This window comes from Phyllobates terribilis, unplaced genomic scaffold, assembly GCF_046119375.1.
Source record: "Phyllobates terribilis strain yellow unplaced genomic scaffold, ASM4611937v1 Scaffold_13__5_contigs__length_258822181, whole genome shotgun sequence".
NCBI classification, from domain to species: domain Eukaryota; kingdom Metazoa; phylum Chordata; class Amphibia; order Anura; family Dendrobatidae; genus Phyllobates; species Phyllobates terribilis.
This window is the reverse complement of record NW_027362773.1, coordinates 130,630,083-130,649,515: the sequence shown is the minus strand read 5'-3', so window position 1 is coordinate 130,649,515 and position 19,433 is coordinate 130,630,083. Positions and strand designations below refer to the sequence as shown.

General features: G+C 44.0%; 1 long non-coding RNA gene across 1 annotated transcript in view; it reads left to right on the top strand.

Annotated features, from left to right (window-relative positions):
- Window positions 1-3,280, top strand: part of LOC141174051 (uncharacterized) — a 31,020-nt gene extending 27,740 nt beyond the window's left edge. The window contains exon 3 of the long non-coding RNA XR_012252760.1: window positions 3,195-3,280. This is a non-coding gene — a long non-coding RNA (uncharacterized lncRNA). The remainder of the gene's footprint in view (window positions 1-3,194) is intronic.
- Window positions 3,281-19,433: the final 16,153 nt, after the last annotated feature.

Here is a 19,433-nt window from a genome sequence, read left to right as displayed (position 1 = left end):
GTTACACTGATATAAAAATACGTTTATCCTAGATACAGAAGAAGTCATTGCATATTATAGCACGCCATGATTTTTTTACATGACCTCATATCAGGCCCCAGGACCTTCAAACAGGCCATCTGATGATGATCATGGCTGCCACACAGCTTTCCTGGGATATATAGTTAATAAAAGGCTGCAGAGAATTGTAACAACTAGAAGAGGACAATTCTAGTCATTTACTTGTAGGTTATTATTATTATTTTATTAGTATTACTATTATTATTTGACCAATAGGTAAGTTGCTGCATGATTTCCGTCTGTGGCTCCTTTTATATTTTTGTTTTTGTGCATTTTTCTGGTGTCAGCATATTTTGCATGTTCTACATTGAATCACATTTTCATTTCCACTTAGAACCTGTATACTTACAGTGCCTTGAAAAAATATTCATACCCCATGAACTTTTCCCACATTTTTTCATGTTACAGTCACAAACTTAATTGTATTTTATTAGGATTTTATGTGATATACCAACACAAATTAGCAAGTATTTGTGAAGTGTAAAGGAAATGATACTGTTTTTTTCTAATTATTTAAAAAACATAAATCTGAAAATTGTGACGTACATTTGTATTCAGCCCCCCTGAGTCAATACTTTGTAGGACCATCTTTTGCTGCAATTACTGCTGCAGTCCTTTGGGGTCTGTCTCTACCAGCTTTCCTCATCTAGAGGCTGAAATTTTTGCCCATTCTTCTTTGCACACTCGCTCTCGCTCAGTGAGATTGGATGGAGATGTCTGTGAACAGCAATGGACTCACAGATTCTCAATGGGATTTAGGTCTGGACTGTGACTGGGCCATTCATACACATGAATATGCTTTGATCTAACCCATCCATTGTTGCTCTGGCAGTATGTTTGGGGTCGTTGTCCTGATGGAGGGTGAACCTGCCCCACAGTCTCCAGTCTTTTGCAGTCTCTAATAGGTTTTCTTCCAGGATCGTCCTGTATTCAGCTCCATCCACCTTTCCATCAACTCTGACCAGCTTCCCTATCCCTGCTGAAGAAAATCATCCCCCCAGCATGATGCTGTTACCACCATGTTTGACGGTGGGGATGGCGTTTTCAGGGTGATGTGCAGTGTTAGTTTTCTGCCACACATAGCATTTTGCATTTATCAAAAAAAGTTTTACTTTGGTTTCATCAGACCAGACCACTTCCTTCCACATGGTCGCTGTGTCCCTTACATGGCTTTTTGCAAACTGCAAATGGGACTTCTTATGGCTTGCATTCAAAAATCGTTTTTTTCTTGCCACTCTTCCAAAAAGGCCAGATTTGTGGAGTATAGGACTAATAGTTGTCCTGTGGACAGATTTTCTCACCTGAGCTGTGGATCTCTGCAGCTCCTCCAGAGTGACCATAGGCCTCATGGCTGCTTTTATAATTAATGCTCTCCTTGCTTGGAATGTCAGTTTAGGTGGACACCCATGTCTTCGTAGGTTCACAGGTGTGCCATACTCCTTCTATTTTTGGATGACATATTGAACAGTGCCCCATGAGACATCCAGAGCTTGGGCTATTTTTTTTATAACCTAACCCTGCTTTACACTTTTTTTCACAACCTTATCCCTGACCTGTCTGGTGTGCTGCTTGGTTTTCATGATGCTGTTTGATCACCAATGTTCTCAAACAAACCTCTGAGGCCTTCACAGAACAGCTGCAGTTATACTGAGATTAAATTACACACAGATGGACTCCATTTACTAATTATGTGACTTCTGGAGGCAAATGGTCACTCAGGATTTTATTTAGCGGTATCAGGCTACAGGGCGCTGAATACAAATGCATGTCACAATTTTTAGATTTATATTCTTAAAATAATTAGAAAACCAAGTATCATTTCCTTCACTAATACTTGCTACTTTGTGTTAGTATCACATAAAAGCCCAATATAATACATTTAAGTTTATGGGTGTGATGTGAAAAATGTGGAAAAATTCACAGGGTATGAATAGTTTTTCAATATAATGTATTTGTAGACTTTTTACAAATATTCTAGAAAATGGAAATATCTCTACAGGAAAATTCTTTGAGTAGCATTATAGTGTTAAATGATAACATTTGTTAATGTAGGGCTTGGAACAATCTCATATTAATACATCTAATGATAGCTCTTGCACTACCCTGGGAATGGACCATGAGACAGAAGAAGCAATGTGACTGTGGTAAAGTGCCACATAAATCTCACTAATTGAAAGAGCATCCGGATATCTGTGCCAGGATGGGACAGTTTAATGTATTGTATGAAAACTGAAATGATCGTAGAATAAATTTACAGAGTGGTGAATTAGACATGGAGGAGCCTCATCAGACAGTCAATGAAATTATTATAAAAATATAACAATAAAAATAATTGCATAAAATCAACTATCACATTGTGAAATTAAGGGCAATAGCCATATGATACAGTGGTGGCCAAAAGTATTGGCACCCCTGCAATTCTGTCAGATAATACTCAGTTTCTTCCTGAAAATGATTGCAATCACAAATTCTTTGGTATTATTATCTTCATTTAATTTGCTTGCAAGGAAAAAACACAAAAGGGAATGAAGCAAAAATCAAATCATTGATCATTTCACACAAAACTCCAAAAATGGGCCGGACAAAAGTATTGGCACCCTCAGCCTAATACTTGGTTGCACAACCTTTAGCCAAAATAACTGTGAATAACCGCTTCCGGTAACCATCAATGAGTTTCTTACAATGCTCTGCTGGAATTATAGACCATTCTTCTTTGGCAAACTGCTCCAGGTCCCTGATATTTGAAGGGTGCCTTCTCCAAACTGCCATTTTGAGATCTCTCCACAGGTGTTCTATGGGATTCAGGTCTGGACTCATTGCTGGCCACCTTAGAAGTCTCCAGTGCTTTCTCTCAAACCATTTTATAGTGCTTTTGGAAGTGTGTTTTGGGTCATTGTCCTGCTGGAAGACCCATGACCTCTGAGGGAGACCCAGCTTTCTCACACTGGGTCCTACATTATGCTGCAAAATTTGTTGGTAGTCTTCAGACTTCATAATGCCATGCACACGGTCAAGCAGTCCAGTGCCAGAGGCAGCAAAGCAACCCCAAAACATCAGGGAACCTCCGCCATGTTTGACTGTAGGGACCGTGTTCTTTTCTTTGAATGCCTCTTTTTTTTTCCTGTACACTCTAGGTTGATGCTTTTTCCCCAAAAGCTCTACTTTTATCTCATCTGACCAGAGAACATTCTTCCAAAACGTTTTAGACTTTCTCAGGTAAGTTTTGGCAAACTCCAGCCTGGCTTTTTTATGTCTCGGGGTAAGAAGTGGGGTCTTCCTGGGTATCCTACCATACAGTCCCTTTTCATTCAGACGCCAACGGATAGCACGGGTTGACACTGTTGTACCCTCGGACTGCAGGGCAGCTTGAACTTGTTTGGATGTTAGTCGAGGTTCTTTATCCACCATCCGCACAATCTTGCGTTGAAATCTCTCGTCAATTTTTCTTTTCCGTCCACATCTAGAGAGGTTAGCCACAGTGCCATGGGCATTAAACTTCTTGATGACACTGCGCACGGAAGACACAGGAACATTCAGGTCTTTGGAGATGGACTTGTAGCCTTGAGATTGCTCATGCTTCCTCACAATTTGATTTCTCAAGTCCTCAGACAGTTGTTTGGTCTTCTTTCTTTTCTCCATGCTCAATGTGGTACACACAAGGACACAGGACAGAGGTTGAGTCAACTTTAATCCATGTTAACTGGCTGCAAGTGTGATTTAGTTATTGCCAACACCTGTTAGGTGCCACAGGTAAGTTACAGGTGCTGTTAATTACACGAATTAGAGAAGCATCACATGATTTTTCAAACAGTGCCAATACTTTTGTCCACCCCCTTTTTTAGGTTTGGTGTGGAATTGTATCCAATTTGGCTTTAGGACAATTCTTTTTGTGTTTTTTCATTGAAGACAAATTAAATGAAGATAATAATACCAAAGAATTTGTGATTGCAATCATTTTCAGGAAGAAACTGAGTATTATCTGACAGAATTGCAGGGGTGCCAATACTTTTGGCCACCACTGTACATTTAAGGAAAGTTCTGTCAACAGCTTACTTCTTTGCTAGTTCTTGAAGACATAGCCTTCTGTTGACTGTGTTCAACATTGTCATACAGACTTTGAAGCTGCAGATCATCACTCACATAAAGGTCCACATCATTTCCACAACAAGGGCTAGTACACATGACCGTATTATCAGTCCGTGTGCAATCCGACAAAACAACGGATTGCACTCGGACCAATGCTATGCTATGGGGCCGAGCACATGTACATTATCTTCCTTGGACAGAACCGGTCCGGGCAAAAAAAATATCGCTGCATGATCCAATATTTGGATCGCACTCAGCCATACAAGTCAATGAGTGCGTGGAAACCATTGGACTGCACTCGGATGACATCTGAGTGCAGTCCGATTTCCATGGACTGACACAATGGAGAAGATGGAGACATTTTTTTCTCCATCTTCTCCTCGTTGGAGAGAATCGGATCACACTATGCTCACACTCTGATCAGAGTGTGATTTGCATAATCAATCCGAATATCTCGGATGAGAGAATATACATCCGTGTGACCCCGGCCTTAAAGTGGATTTCCCTATGACTTCCTGAACGTGGATAAAACACAGACTGCATAAATCACCGCACGTGCTTCACGGTCGATCTATTCAAAATCCTCCTCACTGTGATTTTCCAGTGAGGAGGAACAAGGGGGGCCCAATAATTGTGGGGGTCCCAGTGATTGCCTATTCTGTGGATGGTTCATAAATGTCTATTGTGGGAAAATTCCCTTAAAAGGGAATGTGTCAGCAGGATTTCACACCACAAACTATTTATATGTGCATGTAGCTCTTTGAAAGAGAAGTCCAGCAATACCTTTACATGGCCAGTGTGTTCCTCCATTACTGAGAAATCAGCGTTTGAATTGATCTGAAAGATGCCTCCGTCACTCCAGCTCTATTCCCCGCCCAGTGCCACCTCCTCCTACTTGACATTGATGGCTCCTTTACCTGAAATCACACAGCATAGAGGCGGTCAGTCAAGCAGGAAGAAGCAGCGCTGTGTTGAAGAATAGAGCTGGAGTGACGGAGGATTTACATCTACAAACAGCCTCATTTGCATATTGATTAAAACACTGATTTCTCAGTAACGGAGGAACTGACTGGCCATGTAAAGGTATTGCTGGACTTGACTTTGAAAGAGCTACATGTGCATTTAAATAATTTGTGGGTTGAAACCTTGCTGACAGATTCCCTTTTCTACGCTTATGTAAAACTAAGATTATAATCAAGGTTTTACTCTTTACCATGGATAAGGATTAACCTAAATATATATTTTCTAAAATTAATGTTGGTTCTTACAAGGTCAGAGAACTTTTTATAAAAATCACACTTTTTTGACAAATTTATGATAAAATTCAGAATATTAATCATCTAGGATCTGGGACCCCATGAGTGTCTTTGCATTAGGTGAAGAAATCAATAATAGTTATTGAAATCTTGGAGTGAGGTTACTCTAACGTAAACCCATTGAAGGTTGGGAATGAGACCTCCTTCTCGCAATCAATGGGGGGCAGCGGTTCAAGATCTGTTTTGATTGACAGTTTGTAAAAGTCTTTTTGGGCTCGAAGCTTTTAAGAAACCAAAAAAAAATGCTGAGCCTTTACAAGAGATAAAAATGTGGAGATTGTGAATATTGCCCTGTGCATGAGGTTATGTCTTCATCTCATTATGTATGAAGGTTGCTGCAGTCAGCTGCTCCGTGCCCTGAAGCTGCTGATACAGCGCCTTGTGCTCGGCATTAGGGCAGAAATAGATTTTTATTATTTGTTTGCCATGAAGGTAAGGCAATAGTTACATAAACACATTGATTTATGTATGCAGATTTGTTGGAAAATTCTAAACATCATGGGTCCTTAATAGGATCGCTCTTCTCATATAGGAGAAAGGACCTTTTGGATTCCTAAGGGCTCCTGCAGACATCTGTGCACATCGGTCAGAGAATGGACAGGCTCTCTCAGCCCGAATGTCACAGCTTTGTATATGTCTATGAGGCTGTGACACTTGGCGAGTAGTCAGCGTGCTATGTGAGGTTTCATCGGACAGCACTTGCTCCAATGCTATACTATGGAACCGTGCCGACTAGCGTTTTTTTCTCATGCTGAGTCTGCATGAGAAAAAATGATCACTGCATGCTGCGATTGGCAGCATATATCAGATGGCGTGCACCCATACAAGTCTATGGGTGCGTGCAAAACATCGGACTGCACTCTGATGTCATCCGAGTGCAGTTCGATATATGCCGACTTACACAATGGAGAAGATGGAGAAATTAGGTTCTCCATCTTCTCTGCACCTGTGATCCGATTCTCAAATGCGAAAGAATCAGATCACAGTAAAATGACATTTGGATCACGCTTCAAGCAGAGTTTGAGCCGAGGATAGTAATGGCCATATTAGTGTGCGTATGATTATGTTGTAATCTACTTTAAATGGAAGCGATCATCAGAAATGACATATTAATGAAAGCTTTTGTGTTAAATGTATTTTTTTAATCATTTTTACATATTATAATCTGTATTAAAAGTAAAAAATAGAAATCTTGTAATTTTCAATCAGGTCACTGGGGCTCCTTTTGTTTTGAGAAATATCACATGAACATTAGCCACAATGGTCGGATAAAGACCATATCTTTTGTACTGAAGTGTCAAATGAGCGTGTGCAAATGTCATCATGAAAGGAGGGGGAGCAGAGTCAGCTGTGACATCATTGTGACATCATTACGTGTCATTGTATTCCAGCCTCTACTGATAAGAAAACTCTTCCTTGAATGGACAGGACATTAGAGTCTAAAAAAAAAACAGTGCCCAGTGTAAAAATTACAAGATTACTATATATATATTTTTTTTTAAAGATCGTGATCTTTAAAATACATGTAAATACTTTCATGCCACAAAAAGACAAAAGATGATACCACAGTATCTTAAAAATGCATGTAAACACAAAACTCGATTTAAACAATAGGTAATTTTCTTAAAGAGACCGGCCGTTTACAATCCATTTATACTACTCAGATACTAAACAGAATTGTTGTTTTTAGCTACTGTAGAAGCAACAGAAATTCAAAATGGAAGCCAAGCCACGCACGACAAGCGTGAAGAAGACTGACAAGGGCAACCCTGCCGCAGGAGGAGAAAAGAGAGAGGGGTCAGTTAAAGAACAGTCTAATCCCTCATCTAAGAAGACAACAACAGGAGACACCGCACCCATCAACCATGAGAGCTCCAAACCTACTGTGCCCGAACCTCAGGGGCCACCAGCAACAACGGAGAACAAAGCCAATGGGGAGGAGCAGGAGGCTTCCAACGGAGCTGCAGAGGGTTCCGGATGCGAGGGCCTAAAACCAGTATTAGTGGCTGCTGGGGTGGCTGTTGCTGCCATAGCCATTATTGTGGGTGTTGTATTCTTGGCCCGGAAAAAATAAACTATTGCTTGTACGTAGGCAGAAAAAAAATGTATAAATTATTCCAAGCAGGGGTTAATATGTACAGTTTCTTCAGAGAACGAGGCATGTCTCAGATTTGTTACTCATTTATCACATGCGGCCATTCAGATATCATGAAGATGACGATCACAGGAAAAAGAAGAATTTGTGGGATACCACCTTGTGCTGCAGATGGCTGAGCAAACGATGGGCGTGAATCTGGTGTGGACGGCATAGTTTCTTCTTCTATATATCATTTCATTATGTTTCCAGTATTTATTTTTATATGCACACAGATTCCACAGGACGTCGCCCATTCATGTTTTTCCATTTCTTGTCATTTGTCTGCGCACTGTGCCAATGGCCGTGCTACTCTTCACAATCCCTCATTGATACGTTTCTGATGTTCTGTTACCCAGAAGACATGTCCTGCCTATTAGTTCTTGCTAGGCTTTCTAATATCGAGAATTAAACCTGATCACTATGAATCCCGCTAGCACGTGCGATTTGTTACCTACATGTCACTTGTCTGCCTATTGATATCTTCTTGGTCTTCTTGAAAATATTGGTTTTCTAAAATGACCCCAATATTCTCAATCATTTCATTATCCGCTATAGGCCACGGCCCCACTATCAGTATTTGGTCAGTATTCGGTCAGTGTTTTTTCTCAGGAGTGGGAGCCAAAACCAGATGAGGAACAATCAGAGAAAAGGTATAATAGAAACAAGTCACCAATTCTGCATTTATCACCCAATCCTGGTTAGTAATAATTACTGTCCATTGGGCACACAATGGATTTTTCCATTAGTTAATTTTTTAAATTGGTGCTCAGGAAAAAAAAAATTCATATATATCTAATTGTCCCAGATTTTAAATTGTTGGATTAAACTAATCAATAATCCTCAAATGAGATGACAAAAGCCACAGAAGTGATGGAGTTATGAGATTTAGTTTACCAGGTTTTGTTGCAAGATCATGAGTAGCTTTGACTGCTAGGATAGTAATGGCCATATTAGTGTGCGTATGATTATGTTGTAATCTACCTTAAATGGAAGCGATCATCAGAAATGACCTATTAATGAAAGCAGATTTTTGTGCAAAATGTATTTTTTTTAATCATTTTTACATATTCAATCTATATTAAAAAATAGAAATCTTGTGATTTTCATTCTGGTCACTTGGGCGATTTTTGTTTCAAGAAATATCACATGAACATTAGCCACAATGGTCGGATAAGCACCATATCGTTTGTACTGAAGTGTCAAATGAGCGTGTGCAAATGTCATTATGAAAGCAGGGAGAGCAGGGTCAGCTGTGACATCATTGTGACATCATTACGTGTCATTGTATTCCTGCCTTTACTGATAAGAAAACTCTTCCTTGAATGGACAGGACGTTAGAGTCTAAAAAACACCAGTGACCAGTGTGAAAATTACAAATTAATATATATTTTTTTTTAAAGATCGTGATCTTTAAAATACATGTAAATACCTTTTTGCCACAAAAAAAAACAAATGATGATACCACAGTATAATTTTTCATTCTATATCTTAAAAATGCATTTAAACACAAAACTTGATTTAAACAATAGGTAATTTTCTGATGATAGCTTCTTTTTAAGGAGACCGGTCAGCTTTCCTTACATGTTACCAGTTGAGTGTGTGTCCCTGCACAGTCTACTACTGTCCAATCATTGCTGGGGCGTGTCCCTGCACAGTCTACTACTGTCCAATCATTGCTGGGGCGTGTCCCTGCACAGTCTACTACTGTCCAATCATTGCTGGGGCGTGTCCCTGCACAGTCTCCTGCTGGCAATCATTGCTGGGGCGTGTCCCTGCACGGTCTACTACTGTCCAATCATTGCTGGGGCGTGTCCCTGCACAGTCTACTACTGTCCAATCATTGCTGGGGCGTGTCCCTGCACAGTCTACTACTGGCAATCATTTCTGGGGCGTGTCCCTGCACAGTCTACTACTGTCCAATCATTGCTGGGTCGTGTCCCTGCACATTCTACTTCTGTCCAATCATTGCTGGGGCGTGTCCCTGCACAGCCTACAACTGTCCAATCATTGCTGGGGCGTGTCCCTGCACAGCCTACTACTGTCCAATCATTGCTGGGGCGTGTCCCTGCACAGTCTACTACTGTCCAATCATTGCCGGGCGTGTCCCTGCACAGTCTACTACTGTCCAATCATTGCTGGGGCGTGTCCCTGCACAGCCTACTACTGTCCAATCATTGCTGGGGCGTGTCCCTGCACAGCCTACTACTGTCCAATCATTGCTGGGGCGTGTCCCTGCACATTCTACTTCTGTCCAATCATTGCTGGGGCGTGTCCCTGCACAGTCTACTACTGTCCAATCATTGCTGGGGCGTGTCCCTGCACAGTCTACTACTGTCCAATCATTGCTGGGGCGTGTCCCTGCACAGTCTACTACTGTCCAATCATTGCTGGGGCGTGTCCCTGCACAGTCTACTACTGTCCAATCATTGCTGGGGCGTGTCCCTGCACAGCCTACAACTGTCCAATCATTGCTGGGGCGTGTCCATGCACAGCCTACTCCTGTCCAATCATTGCTGGGGCGTGTCCCTGCACAGTCTACTACTGTCCAATCATTGCCGGGCGTGTCCCTGCACAGTCTACTACTGTCCAATCATTGCTGGGGCGTGTCCCTGCACAGCCTACTACTGTCCAATCATTGCTGGGGCGTGTCCCTGCACAGCCTACTACTGTCCAATCATTGCTGGGGCGTGTCCCTGCACATTCTACTTCTGTCCAATCATTGCTGGGGCGTTTCCCTGCACAGTCTACTACTGTCCAATCATTGCTGGGGCGTGTCCCTGCACAGTCTACTACTGTCCAATCATTGCTGGGGCGTGTCCCTGCACAGTCTACTACTGTCCAATCATTGCTGGGGCGTGTCCCTGCACAGTCTACTACTGTCCAATCATTGCTGGGGCGTGTCCCTGCACAGCCTACTACTGTTCAATCATTGCTGGGGCGTGTCCCTGCACAGCCTACTACTGTCCAATCATTGCTGGGGCGTGTCCCTGCACAGTCTACTACTGTCCAATCATTGCTGGGGCATGTCCCTGCACAGTCTACTACTGGCAATCATTGCTGGGGCGTGTCCCTGCACAGCCTACTACTGTCCAATCATTGCTGGGGCGTGTCCCTGCACAGTCTACTACTGTCCAATCATTGCTGGGGCGTTTCCCTGCACAGTCTACTACTGTCCAATCATTGCTGGGGCGTGTCCCTGCACAGTCTACTACTGGCAATCATTGCTGGGGCGTGTCCCTGCACAGTCTAATACTGTCCAATCATTGCTGGTGCGTGTCCCTGCACAGTCTACTACTGTCCAATCATTGCTGGGGCGTGTCCCTGCACATTCTACTTCTGTCCAATCATTGCTGGGGCGTGTCCCTGCACAGTCTACTACTGTCCAATCATTGCTGGGGCGTGTCCCTGCACAGTCTACTACTGTCCAATCATTGCTGGGGCCTGTCCCTGCACAGTCTACTACTGTCCAATCATTGCTGGGGCGTGTCCCTGCACATTCTACTTCTGTCCAATCATTGCTGGGGCGTGTCCCTGCACAGTCTACTACTGTCCAATCATTTCTGGGGCGTGTCCCTGCACATTCTACTTCTGTCCAATCATTGCTGGGGCATGTCCCTGCACAGTCTACTACTGTCCAATCATTGCCGGGGCGTGTCCCTGCACAGTCTACTACTGTCCAATCATTGCTGGGGCGTGTCCCTGCACAGCCTACTACTGTCCAATCATTGCTGGGGCGTGTCCCTGCACAGCCTACTACTGTCCAATCATTGCTGGGGCGTGTCCCTGCACAGCCTACTACTGTCCAATCATTGCTGGGGCGTGTCCCTGCACAGTCTACAACTGTCCAATCATTGCTGGGGCGTGTCCCTGCACAGTCTACTTCTGTCCAATCATTGCTGGGGCGTGTCCCTGCACAGTCTACTACTGTCCAATCATTGCTGGGGTGTGTCCTTGCATATTCTACTGCTGTCCAATCATTGCTGGGGCGTGTCCCTGCACAGTCTACTACTGTCCAATCATTGCTGGGGCGTGTCCCTGCACACTCTACCACTGTCCAATCATTGCTGGGGCGTGTCCCTGCACAGTCTACTACTGTCCAATCATTGCTGGGGCGTGTCCCTGCACAGTCTACTACTGTCCAATCATTGCTGGGGCGTGTCCCTGCACAGTCTCCTGCTGGCAATCATTGCTGGGGCGTGTCCCTGCACGGTCTACTACTGTCCAATCATTGCTGGGGCGTGTCCCTGCACAGTCTACTACTGGCAGTCATTGCTGGGGCGTGTCCCTGCACAGTCTAATACTGTCCAATCATTGCTGGTGCGTGTCCCTGCACAGTCTACTACTGTCCAATCATTGCTGGGGCGTGTCCCTGCACATTCTACTTCTGTCCAATCATTGCTGGGGCGTGTCCCTGCACAGTCTACTACTGTCCAATCATTGCTGGGGCGTGTCCCTGCACAGCCTACAACTGTCCAATCATTGCTTGGGCGTGTCCCTGCACAGCCTACTACTGTCCAATCATTGCTGGGGCGTGTCCCTGCACAGTCTACTACTGTCCAATCATTGCCGGGCGTGTCCCTGCACAGTCTACTACTGTCCAATCATTGCTGGGGCGTGTCCCTGCACAGCCTACTACTGTCCAATCATTGCTGGGGCGTGTCCCTGCACAGCCTACTACTGTCCAATCATTGCTGGGGCGTGTCCCTGCACATTCTACTTCTGTCCAATCATTGCTGGGGCGTGTCCCTGCACAGTCTACTACTGTCCAATCATTGCTGGGGCGTGTCCCTGCACAGTCTACTACTGTCCAATCATTGCTGGGGCGTGTCCCTGCACAGTCTACTACTGTCCAATCATTGCTGGGGCGTGTCCCTGCACAGTCTACTACTGTCCAATCATTGCTGGGGCGTGTCCCTGCACAGCCTACTACTGTCCAATCATTGCTGGGGCGTGTCCCTGCACAGCCTACTACTGTCCAATCATTGCTGGGGCGTGTCCCTGCACAGTCTACTACTGTCCAATCATTGCTGGGGCGTGTCCCTGCACAGTCTACTACTGGCAATCATTGCTGGGGCGTGTCCCTGCACAGCTTACTACTGTCCAATCATTGCTGGGGCGTGTCCCTGCACAGTCTACTACTGTCCAATCATTGCTGGGGCGTTTCCCTGCACAGTCTACTACTGTCCAATCATTGCTGGGGCGTGTCCCTGCACAGTCTACTACTGGCAATCATTGCTGGGGCGTGTCCCTGCACAGTCTACTACTGTCCAATCATTGCTGGGGCGTGTCCCTGCACAGTCTACTACTGTCCAATCATTGCTGGGGCGTGTCCCTGCACAGTCTACTACTGTCCAATCATTGCTGGGGCATGTCCCTGCACAGCCTACTACTGTCCAATCATTGCTGGGGCGTGTCCCTGCACAGCCTACTACTGTCCAATCATTGCTGGGGCGTGTCCCTGCACAGTCTACTACTGTCCAATCATTGCTGGGGCGTGTCCCTGCACAGTCTACTACTGGCAATCATTGCTGGGGCGTGTCCCTGCACAGCCTACTACTGTCCAATCATTGCTGGGGCGTGTCCCTGCACAGTCTACTACTGTCCAATCATTGCTGGGGCGTTTCCCTGCACAGTCTACTACTGTCCAATCATTGCTGGGGCGTGTCCCTGCACAGTCTACTACTGGCAATCATTGCTGGGGCGTGTCCCTGCACAGTCTAATACTGTCCAATCATTGCTGGTGCGTGTCCCTGCACAGTCTACTACTGTCCAATCATTGCTGGGGCCTGTCCCTGCACAGTCTACTACTGTCCAATCATTGCTGGGGCGTGTCCCTGCACATTCTACTTCTGTCCAATCATTGCTGGGGCGTGTCCCTGCACAGTCTACTTCTGTCCAATCATTGCTGGGGCATGTCCCTGCACAGTCTACTACTGTCCAATCATTGCCGGGGCGTGTCCCTGCACAGTCTACTACTGTCCAATCATTGCTGGGGCGTGTCCCTGCACAGTCTACTACTGTCCAATCATTGCTGGGGCGTGTCCCTGCACAGTCTACTACTGTCCAATCATTGCCGGGGCGTGTCCCTGCACAGTCTACTACTGTCCAATCATTGCTGGGGCGTGTCCCTGCACAGCCTACTACTGTCCAATCATTGCTGGGGCGTGTCCCTGCACAGCCTACTACTGTCCAATCATTGCTGGGGCGTGTCCCTGCACAGCCTACTACTGTCCAATCATTGCTGGGGCGTGTCCCTGCACAGTCTACAACTGTCCAATCATTGCTGGGGCATGTCCCTGCACAGTCTACTTCTGTCCAATCATTGCTGGGGCGTGTCCCTGCACAGTCTACTACTGTCCAATCATTGCTGGGGTGTGTCCTTGCATATTCTACTACTGTCCAATCATTGCTGGGGCGTGTCCCTGCACAGTCTACTACTGTCCAATCATTGCTGGGGCGTGTCCCTGCACACTCTACCACTGTCCAATCATTGCTGGGGCGTGTCCCTGCACAGTCTACTACTGTCCAATCATTGCTGGGGCGTGTCCCTGCACAGTCTACCACTGTCCAATCATTGCTGGGGCGTGTCCCTGCACAGTCTACTACTGTCCAATCATTGCTGGGGCGTGTCCCTGCACACTCTACCACTGTCCAATCATTGCTGGGGCGTGTCCCTGCACAGTCTACTACTGTCCAATCATTGCTGAGGCGTGTCCCTGCACACTCTACCACTGTCCAATCATTGCTGGGGCGTGTCCCTGCACAGTCTACTACTGTCCAATCATTGCTGGGGTGTGTACCTGCACAGTCTACTACTGTCCAATCATTGCTGGGGCGTGTTCCTGCACACTCTACCACTGTCCAATCATTGCTGGGGCGTGTCCCTGCACAGTCTACTACTGTCCAATCATTGCTGGGGCGTGTCCCTGCACAGTCTACTACTGTCCAATCATTGCTGGGGCGTGTCCCTGCACAGTCTACTACTGTCCAATCATTGCTGGTGCGTGTCCCTGCACAGTCTACTACTGTCCAATCATTGCTGGGGCGTGTCCCTGCACAGTCTACTACTGTCCAATCATTGCTGGGGCGTGTCCCTGCACAGTCTACTACTGTCCAATCATTGCTGGCAAAGTCAATGGACACATCCCTGTGATATAAAGAACATTAACGCCTGGAATAAACCTTGGTTAAGTAGATAGTGTATATATTGTGCTTCATTAAGTAAACTTTCGGCCTCCTTTAACCACTACAAATTTGACCCTGTTTTTATAAAAATACTAAAGCGTATGTATGCAATAAAGCAGTTAAAACAAAATTGCAAATGGATCAAGGCTCTGCTAGAAAATGAATTCCTATCCATGTGATGGTTTCAGAAGAGGTACGAGTCTTTTTCTTGATGTAATTAGCTAAATCACATCAAAAGCAGAATGGAGTCATTAAGTCTCCACTTATAACTGCAAAACCATCGTCCATTTTTAATTTCACCACTGTAAATTGCAGCCATTTAGTGTTTGTTTTGCAAGAGAGTTAAATTATTACCAAATCAGAGCTGAAAGTCAGTGACATAACTAGAGTCCGAAGGGCCCTGGTGTGAAATTTGGACCTGGGCCCCCACGTGGATGTTGGTCAGATGTATGGGCCCTTGTAGTGTTCTAAATCCTAAAAAGACATATGTGTTCACCCCCTATGTAATAGTGTTCACATCATGGCCCCCTCCTGTATTATTGTCCCCCATTATGGGTCACTTTCTGTAATAATGCCCTTCATCCTGGGCCCCTTCCTGGTATAATGTCCCCCATTCTGAGCCCCTTCTTGGTATAATGTCCCCAATTATGAGCCCTTTCTTGGTATAATGTCCCCCATTCTGAGCCCCTTCTTGGTATAATGTCCCCCCTTCTGAGCACCTTCTTGGTATAATAATCCCCACTATAAGCCCTTTCTTGGTATAATGTCCCCCATTTTGAGCCTCTTCTTGGTATAATGTCCCCCATTCTGAGCTGCTTCTTGGTATAATATTCCCCAATTTGTGTCCCTTCTAGGTGTAATATTCCCCATTCTGAGCCCCTTCTTCTGAAGGAAAAGATCCTTCTTCTTCAGGGGATCTCTGCTGGAGAACAATGAATTAACTAAAGCCACATCTATTGCAGTTCTCAACAAACCAGGTGAAAAGTGGGCAGTTTTTGCTCTTATCTGTTTTATGCTACTTCCCTGAGTATTCCGTTTTTTTGTTTTTTTTATTTAATGCACCCAATATGCAAATTGTTATGGTCTTTACCAAGAAAACTGGCCACTTTTGACCTGGTGATAAGCTGGAACAATGAGTTCCATCCCCTGTCCATATGCCCTTATAGGACATCATTGAGGGGGATCCAAAGACCAGCTCCTACACTGGAGGACTTGGTGCCATTTAATACCACATGTCTCCTGTAGTGGCCACTAATCCATGGGGGTTTCAGCCGCCAAGCCTGTGGTGATCTGGTGATCACTAGTGGCTCCTGATTTTAAGAAGGGTTCGGCTATGTAGGATTTCTCATTTTATGGATTGGATGATGAGAATGTTCATTCATCACAACAGTCACTTATGCTCTAAATGTAGATGAACATTGTGAAAAATGGTTTTCAATAAGGAGCTGAGACGGAAGCAGAGGCTTCTTGCAGGGATATTCCCATCATCAGCTCTTAGAAAGGGAATGGGAGACGGGATGAGGGTACCATATCAAAAACAGTTGTCAAAATTAGAAATTATTAATGGCACACTACAGGCAAAATTATTATGTTGGATTATGACTAGTGCAGGAGGTGACACATGATACAAAGATTAAAAAAACACCTAAAATAGAATTCCTTTTAGAGAATTTAAAGGGAATCTGTCAGCAGGTTTTTGCTATACAATCTGAGAGCTCCATGATGTAGGGGCTGAGATCATGATTCCAGTGATGTGTCATTTGCTGGTCTGCATGTTGTCATTTTTATACAATCACAGTTTTCTCTGCTGAAGATCTAGCAGTGCTCTGAATGCTGAGCTCTGCATAACTCTGCTCCCATCACTGATTGACAGCTTTCTGTACACACTGTGCATAGGCAGAAAGTTGCTAACCAGTGGTGGGGGCGGGGTTATGCAGAGCAGGATGACCAGGATGCACGCGACACCTAGTCCTGTAGTGATAATCTCCTGCTGATAAAACACTGATTTTATTGAAACAACAACATAACCTAGTAAGTGACACATCGCTGGAATCAGGGTCTCTGTTCTTAAATCATGCTGCTCTCAGATTATATAGCAAAGACCTGCTGATAGATTCCCTTTAAGGTCTGGCACTCGGCAGAACGCAAACAGTGACAGCCTGCGATATGCAAGCATTGTCTGTAACCATAAATATTTATTAGATGTAGAAGAACGATTGACCTAAAAAAAAGCAAAATCAGTGATAGTTCAGTCAACATTCATTCCAAAATGTTACCTTTTGTATAATGCGCGCTGTCATGTTACAAGTCAATTTATAAATGCACCAAAAATTAGAGTAGGCAGAACTGCCCCATAAATCAGGATGCATAATTTTAATGAGCAATAATCTGTTTCTTATGTAGCTGTATAATCACATGGTAGTAAATGACATTTTGGACAAAGTATTGAGAGAAGCAGTAATATAAGGCAGGCAACCTGAGACACAGCAATAATGATACATAATACTATTATTAAATAGAGTGAGACTAATCCACAAGTGACCAATTGTTTAGTAGGTAACCAGATCTCATATAGTCGCGCTTTGCTATCTCTATGCTTGAACGTGTGTTTTATTCAATACCCACTACTACTGATGTCCATACTAAATGCTTTAACCTGGGTTTTAATACACAGATGTCTGTCCAATCTTAAAGATCTTAACATGGTCTGAGTAGGCTGTTTACATGGTCGGATATTTTCTTGGGAAGAACCAATTCTCATCACCTTCATATGTTATCACCATCCCAAATTAAAAATTATCTATTCTCATTCATTGTGACCGGCAGAACATTTTTTACGCACAACTGATCAGTTTTTCGGCAGACGAGGCAGATTTCAATCTGATCAATTAGCAATTTACACCATTACAGCAATTTAGATTCATCTTGGTCTTCTTGATTCATCTTATTGTAAAGATTTATCTTGAAATTCTGATTTTTCCTTTTCTGTTTGTTAAAAAAAAAATGTTTTGGTACGGTGTTAGCCAGTTGGAAAAAGATAGATTGTTCTCAATGGGAGAAACAAAATAATAATCTTGTAGTTAAGATATCTTTTAATGGTTAACAAAAATAAAATAAGTGATGTTACAAAGCAAGCTTTCAAGGCTTCTTAGGTCTCTTCATCAGACATGACTTTGTTCTACCATGCCTGATGCAAAGACCTAAGAAGTCTCGAAAGCTTGCTTTGTAACATCACTTATTTTATTTTTGTTAACCATTAAAATGTATCAAAACTACAAGATTATTATTTAGTTTCTCTCACTGAGAACAATAAAACTTTTTCCTTCTTTGTTAACAAGGTAAACAATGTAAAACTATTAATATCTTGTAGACTGTGAGCCCGCGCGGGCAGAGTCATCTCTCCTCCTGTGCCAGTCAGCAACTTCTATTGTCTAAGATAATTGTACTTGTTGTTTGCTATGTATACCCTTTTCACGTGTAAAGCGCCATGGAATAAATGGCGCTATAATAATAAATAATAATAATATCCTATCTATGGACCCAAGAACATTGTACATTAGTTCCAAAACTACTCAAATCATACTTTTTTCTAGGTCTCCTTTAAAAGAAAATGTGGAAATTACCATAAAAAATGTAATCACCACTTGTTCTGAGGGTATATTCACACATCCATTTTTACATTCTCCCATGTGTCATCTGTTTCGCCTCCGTAAACTGCTGACATTTTTTTGTTCATTGACACTTAGCAATGGATCAGTTTCTCCTTTTTGTAAGAGTGCAATCAGACGGCCGTATAAATCTGACCAAGATCAGAACGCAGTGCACGGACTGGCCGGCGGGTCTCCCGATCCAAGAGTGACAACTGCATGTATTTCTACATAAATAAGTTGGATGACCCCTTTACTGTAGGTTTCACCTCGATGGCTGTTACAAGTGGATACGGTATTTTAAAAGTGCAAGATAATGTGTTTAAATTTGATCAACATGTGCTCTTCTTCTTTACCACTTTTTCTTTCTGTGCCTCGGCTGGTTTGTATCAATCTCACAAATGTATTTTCACAAAAGAAACTGTGTGGCTGTGATGTATGAAGCAGATTTCGGAACACTTCTGACTTTTGGCAGGAATGTGTGAACATAAAGCAAATGTACTTAATAAAATGTTAAACACTTATTCCGTCTCACTGTTTGCATATTTGGGCTGACATCTGAAGCTGGAAATAAACGGCTCAATTCAATGCAATGTTTAGACTATAGCCCTGATATTTTTGACTTTTAGGGCAAGTGCAGACGAGAGTATTTTCGGTCCGACTGCAATCCGTCAAAAAAACGGATCACACTGTTATTCTATGCGGCCGTGAATATGACGCGCCCCCTGGGCCAGTGTTGTTGGGGATACCCGGAGCCGGATCAGATGGGGGTTGTAGTCTCCGAGTGGCTGTGACCCGGTCCGTGCCCAGGGTGTCAAGCTCAGTGTGTGGCAGTCCTTACTGATGTTACTAAAGTTCTTTATGTCGACTACGCCACCCGTTGAATTGCGGTCACTACGGCCGCCGCTGCAGCAGGGTCCACTGAGGCTGATGGTGTTTGTGCAGCTTAGGTAGTATAACCCCCAACGGGAGGGGTATAGCCTCAGGGGGTCAGGTGCAGAG